The sequence below is a fragment of the Physella acuta genome, unplaced genomic scaffold (genome assembly GCF_028476545.2).
Source record: "Physella acuta isolate Inbredline_101_S28 unplaced genomic scaffold, ASM2847654v3 ptg000258l, whole genome shotgun sequence".
NCBI classification, from domain to species: Eukaryota; Metazoa; Mollusca; class Gastropoda; family Physidae; genus Physella; species Physella acuta.
This window is the reverse complement of record NW_026731777.1, coordinates 364067-371230: the sequence shown is the minus strand read 5'-3', so window position 1 is coordinate 371230 and position 7164 is coordinate 364067. Positions and strand designations below refer to the sequence as shown.

The 7164-nt window shown below is 30.4% G+C and overlaps 1 long non-coding RNA gene across 1 annotated transcript; it reads left to right on the top strand.

Moving 5' to 3' along the window:
- The first annotated feature begins 2537 nt into the window (after positions 1–2537).
- Positions 2538–6071, top strand: LOC131938869 (uncharacterized). The gene is made up of 3 exons (XR_009386366.1): positions 2538–2706; positions 4615–4676; positions 5118–6071. It is a non-coding gene; the product is annotated as an uncharacterized LOC131938869 (long non-coding RNA).
- The last annotated feature ends 1093 nt before the right edge of the window (positions 6072–7164 follow it).

Sequence of the window (7164 nt, the reverse complement as noted above, 5' to 3'; positions counted from 1 at the left end):
TTTTCTACATTTGTAAAGTTTTTCTAATACAGTGTAGTTATGGGTCTTTATAACTGAATTAAAGTTTTTCTAATACAGTGTAGTTATGGGTCTTTATAACTGAATTAAAGTTTTCCTAATACAGTGTAGTTATGGGTCTTTATAACTGAATTAAAGTTTTTCTAATACAGTGTAGTTATGGGTCTTTATAACTGAATTAAAGCTTTTCTAATACAGTGTAGTTATGGGTCTTTATAACTGAATTAAAGTTTTTCTAATACAGTGTAGTTATGGGTCTTTATAACTGAATTAAAGTTTTTCTAATAAAGTGTAGTTATGGGTCTTTATAACTTAATTAAAGTTTTTCTAATACAGTGTAGTTATGGGTCTTTATAACTGAATTAACGTTTTTCTAATACAGTGTAGTTATGGGTCTTTATAACTGAAATAACTTATTAACATAAAAAGTGTATAGCAGGCAAATAAAAACCTGTAAAATGTAATGCAGCTATTAAGGTCCACAGACCACCAGCTAAGATGTCCTTCACACTTCCTGTATGGAGGCTGTTTTTATCGTTTTCTGTAATATTTTCATTACAGTGCCATTTCCTAGTCTTCACCGTTTTTCAATTTCTTATTTTTGCCACATTTTCCACAATTTAAATCCCTTAGGTTCTGTAAACCATTCTCACATGAAATTTTTCACATGAATTAACCTTTACAATGTCTACATTGTTCTGTTTGTTAGAATATATGTGTGTTGATGTAGTGTCATCCCCTTATTTTGTATATTATTTTGCGTAACATTTTGTATTTAAAATGCATACAAGATATTGCGATAAAAAAAACAACGTAGTAGCGTACATTTTTGTAGAAAAGCATACATTTGAATTAAATTTGGTTTGTTTGGTTTTTTTGCGTAAACAATGCTTTACCGAATTCAACATGGTTTTATTCTCACGTTTGTGTTGTTTCTATAGCAATCAAAACATGTAAGTGCGACTTTATGCTATTTTTCGTCTAACGATAAATAATATTAAAATATGGATACATCAAAAAACTCTAATTGTTGCCCTAATTAAATGTGATCTTTTAGTCAGATTTAGTGCCCTAATTAAATGTGATCTTTAAGTTAGATTAAGTGCCCTAATTAAATGTGATCTTTAAGTCAGATTTAGTGCCCTAATTAAATGTGATCTTTAAGTTAGATTAAGTGCCCTAATTAAATGTGATCTTTAAGTCAGATTTAGTGCCCTAATTAAATGTGATCTTTAAGTTAGATTAAGTGCCCTAATTAAATGTGATCTTTAAGTCAGATTTGGTGCCCTAACATTACATGTTATCGTGTTGGTATTACACTGTAGATTTGGTGCTCTAACATTACATGTTGTCGTGATGGTATTACACTGTACATTGTCAGATTTGGTGTCCTAACATTACATGTTGTCGTGTTGGTATTACACTGTAGATTTGGTGCCCTAACATTACATGTTGTCGTGTTGGTATTACACTGTAGCTTGAGTGAGTACCACGCACGTACATCTGTGACCGTTTCTATGCTAGTCATTGATATAGTTATTTTTACTGAACGTTTCTATGCTTGTCATTGATCTAGTTATTTTTACTGAACGTTTCTATGCTTGTCATTGATCTAGTTATTTTTACTGAACGTTTATATGCTAGTCATTGATCTAGTTATTTTTATTGAATACTTAAAGCAGTACTTATGCTCTAATATCCTAAACTTTGAACAGTTTTGGTACACACAAGGCCAACTACATTTCTTCTTTCTACCCGTAAGACTGACGATGTGAAGCTATTTATAGGTATACTGTTGAACCTGGCGAAGTATGTTCTACGGTTCATTATGTCGAGCTAGTATACACTGAAATACGATCTAACAAACGAGGTAGAAAATTTAGAGTCAGAATCTGTTTATGTTTAGTGTCGACAAATTAGATCCAGAATCTGTTTATGGTTAGTGCCGATAATTCAGAGCGAGAATCTGTTTATGGTTAGTGCCGACATAGCAGACTTACAGATACTATTTATATCATGAAAGTCTCCGGTACATTTTCTTGTACCGAGTCCTTAGAATGTCCACTCTAGAGTAACGGAACAACTGTAACAGCTGGACATAAAGCTGACCACATTATCCCTTCATTCTCACGAAATGGTCAAATTCACGTTTTGAACAAATTCTTCTCTCTACATAGAAATTTTACTTTATGAACTCGTGTAACAACGGCTGATAATGAAGTGCTAGTATAGTGCTCATCTTGAGATCACGTGACACGCTAGTATAGTGCTCATCTTGAGATCACTTGACACCCTAGTATAGTGCTCATCTTGAGATCAGCAAGAACTTGTATTAAACAAACAAACTTATTAAAGGTGAGACATATAGTTAATATAGCGAAGTATATGTTCTAAGTATCATGACGTGGATATAGAACTTGTAAGTTTATCGTTCTTTCTCGCGTTAATTCGTGTCTGGTTAGCCAGGGAGAGATAAAAGTTTTCGAACTAAATCAATTGTTGTGAACGGGATTCCCATTGATAACAAAAAACATGGCGGCTATTTGTTAGTAGGTCCCGCTTCAAGATTTCAAAATCATCAAACATTCCAGAAATGCAACAACTGTAAAAACTTTCAACGCTGTTTTGTTCATATGGATGGGAACAAACACATGTGTATGCATTTTTGAATATAAAAGTTTTGTGGCGGTAAGTATATTGATTTTATTTCTTTTGTTGATAGTTTGTCCAAAGCTAGGGGACATTACTCTGACTCTACTCAGTCTTTGCTACGAGACTTAAGATTCCCATACCTAGAATCTACCAACTAAGATCTACATTGCTTTAATCTAGTTCTAAGAGTATAAGTTCATGAATTAGAATATATTAGATCTAGATTCTAGATCTAGTATTTTAGTGATCTAGATAAAATATTAAAAATATTAAGAAAAGGATGACGGTAAAAACTAAAACAACAGGAAAATGAGGATGACTTCCAGTCTCACTCAGCCTACGACTTACTTATTAAATATTAATCGAATCTAGATTCTAGATCTAGATCTAGATATCTAGAACTTAGACAACAATGTTAATGTTAATAGACCTAGATCTAGATCTAGCTAGATTACTGAACTAGACTCTAGTACTGATTACTCAGTGATTACTGTTTAATATTTTAGAAGTAGATCTAGGCCTATTAGCCTGCCTATTATATTAGTTTATTAGAAGTAGCTTGTAGATAGATGGCTAGATAGATAGTATTACTAGATCTAGATCTAGATAGAGATAGTAGAATAGATCTAGATCTAGATTCTAGTTGCAGATGGTAGTATGGTAGGCCCTAGATCTAAAATCTAGATCTAGAGAATCTAGTAGATCTAGATAGATCTAGATCTAGATTAGATCTAGTTTAGGTAAAACCTACCCTAGTTAAGTTTAGTAAGAGCTAGTAATGCCTAGTAAGGCTAACCAGTTTTTAATTTTAAATCAATTTTTTTATATCTAGAATCTAGACTAGATCTACTCTAGCTATTTACTAGATCTAGATCAGTAGCCAGTAGAGTGATTAGAGTAGTAGTAGAGTGTAGTCAGTGTAGAGTACTGTAGACTATTGTAGAGTGTAGGTACTAATAACTAGACTGAAACTAAATTAGACTAGAATCTAGGTCTAGATACATTTAGGGCTTACAGACTTATCAGACTACAGTCTTGCAATGAGTAGATCTAGTAATATATAGATTAAATTTAGTTTGAAATTGTTACAGTAGTGCTACTACTTTTTTAAGTTGTAAGTATTGTAGACTACTAGATCTAGAAGAGCAAGATGATAGATCTCCATCAAGCTACAATAGAGTTTAGTTAGTAGTTAGTTAGTCATAGTAATAGTACCAAAAGCAGTGTAAGTAGCACAGTAAAAAAAAAGTATTACAAGGCCATCTACTATTGTATTAGGCCCTTTTATTTTTAGCAAGTTAAAGTTTGGTTAAGTACTAGTCTTCTAGCAAGTTGCCTAGTAGTAAACTTATAAACTAGATCATGTGTATTAGTACTATTAGACTTGTAAGCTAGTCTTGTTAGTCTAGACCAGGGACTATAAAATCTACAATTGTAACTTTCGGCCTTTTAGTATAAGCCTAATTATTAATGAATTACAGGGTACAAAAATTAATAAATTGGTCAGAGTCAGTATGGTTACAGTTAGCTGTTAATAGAATTAAGTTTTAGATCTATTGACTACACTTTTTAGTTACAAGTAATGAAAATGAAACTAATAGTTTTGTAATAGTTAAGATATGGTTAACTGTAAACCAGATATTTTAGTTTTTAAGACAAGCTAAGTAGATAGAAAACTGAACCTTTACAATAAATTAAACCTTTTATAAATATAAATAAATAAATAAATAAATAAATATATATATATATATATATATATATATATATATATATATATATATATATATATATATATATATATATATATATATATATATATATATATATATATATATATATATATATATATATATATATATATATTAATATCTCATATTAGTTAAATAATTATTTTAATATAATGTATGGATAAACTTAATAATTTATTATATTTAAATTCCCTAGGTACTTGGCAAGCAATTTTCTCACACTTTACTGTGGCTATTGGTGCTGATCTTGAACTAAAGGTGAGCTGAATTTTTTTTTTATAATAAGCCATTTTTCAGCTTAAGCCCAAGTTTGAAATCGATTCAGTGTTCTAATTCTTAAAGAATATGTTGCTACTAAGATTATATACTGTAAGTATTAATATGTATGGCTTGATAGTGGGACTGTCAGACAGTAGCTTTCACATTTCTATCCTAAAAGATAAGAGTTCAGATCCCTGGTGTTAGTCCTGGTATGATGTCCTAAGTCTCATGAGTACCAGCTCTCATGAGTACCTGGCTCAAGATAGGGAAATTAAAGGTGGCTGGGTATATACCTCTGAACACTCTAATTTTACATGCAAATGTCACAGAAACAGGTGAATTTTAATTCAACTGCTATATTGGCTGTCTGTTTTAATCAATGATTAATTTTTTCATATTACAGAAAGTTGTTAAAAATATTATTTATTTAATTTCTAGGTAAATGGAACAGCATGGATGTGGATTTTTAGACACAAGGAAGCTGAATTTAACTTTTAATGAAGAATTTAAATGATGATTGTCCATGAAAAGAAATATTAATCATATACATTGTAATGCTGTATTGATGCATCTTCTGTTTTAAGTAATTAAAAAACCATCCATTTATGAAATTCTTTTCATTTTTTTTTTCAATTTTAAAACTGTAGTTCTGTTTTGTTATTTGAAAACAATGATGAAAGTATACTGAACTGCCATTGAGATATTAATATAAATGCTATTGTTTATAGTTTAATTCTTTCAGAAGCAACTATATTGACATCAAAACTGAATCTTTATTGTACACTAAGTATAAAAGCTTACCCGCAAACCAGTCCATGTCAACAATTTATTGACATTCAAACATTAAATTTTTTTAAAGGTGATTTTTCTTAAATAAAACAGACTACTTTCATATGGGATAAGAAACATTTAATTTTGAAATTGATTGGTTTATTAAATTTTAATGGAGCTGAAACTAAAACACTGGGTACAAATTTATTATTACTTTGTTTCTCAGAAAATTGCAAATTTTGAACATAAGAACTGTGGGAAGTAGGCAATGATGTTAAAATATCTCTTGAAACTTGAAGAAATTGTGGAAGGTTTAGAGATAGAAAACAACATTTCAGAAGATGATGTTTGAAATAATGGTAAAATATCTTTAGCAATTGTCACTGAATAAATATTTTCATTAGACAAATCACATTTAGATATAGAAGAATAAGGTATGTCTTCAGATTTTCTTATCAGCGAAGATCCTGGGTGATTCTCTTTGTTACCATCAGTCAAACGACAAGCCAATTCTGGAAAATTCATTGGGTTCTTTGCCTGGGCAGCTAAATATATTTAAATTAAGTTCATGCAAGGCTTTAGAAACATCAATTGGATAAAACTCTATAATTTCATTAACTTTTTATTAATATCAGCTCTAAAGGAATAAGATAAACAAGTTACACATCATCAATAAATCAAATTTGCAGATATTTCCATTTCACCAAACTTTCTCTAAGTCATAATATATATTTTAAATTCATGGCATTTTGTTAGGCTAGATATGTTGACTTTTATTTACCACAATAATCTGATTATATAAATTAGGATTACCCAGCTATCATACATTCTTCTTTTTACTGCCCTCCTTTATGAGGGGGAGGTAAAAATCATCATAAAATGTGTGATGCAATTTACAGATGAACCCTCTCTCTCTCTACCCCTCCCCCTATATATATATATATGTATATCTACATAATCTCTAAAATCATGTTGGTACCTCTACCTGTTTGAATGTTAGGCCCATTTCCTTAAACTGTTTCTGTGTGGATCTTCTCCATGGGGGTCATCTATAAATGACGTCACGCATTTTTTTGACGATTTTTACCTCCCCCCCCCTCCCCCTACACATCGTCACAAAAAGCCAGACCCCCACCCCCTAAAATGACGTCACACAGTACTAGATTCTAGATCTAAATTACTACAGTTGCCTACACTCTAGATTTAGTTCTTAAGTTCTACAACAAGACTACACTAAACTTCGCTAGATCTAGAATAATCTAGATTCTATATATAAATTGATATTGAACATATTCTAGTTTACCTGTCTTAAAGTAAATAGCCTATTTAGTAATTTAGTAATTAATTCCACCCAACTACACTGTAAAATAAAAGAAACTAGATCTAGAATCTAGATCTCTAGACTACTCTTGAGTCTATAAATTAAAAATAAATCCTGTATGTCGTATGTTACTGTCTAAGTCGGAATTTTCAAGAGGGTTTTTTTAAGTCATAGATCTAGATATAGAATTCTAGATCTAGAAATCTAGACTCTAGATCTAGGCTATATATATTTATTAATTAAATTAGGCTTGATTTCAGATTTACGATTGAAATCTTTTAGGCCTATAAATATCATATTTTATATAGATTATAGATGTATTATTATTATACAGGTTGTATTCTAGATCTATATAAAATATAATATATTTGTGTGTGTGTGTGTGTGTTATTT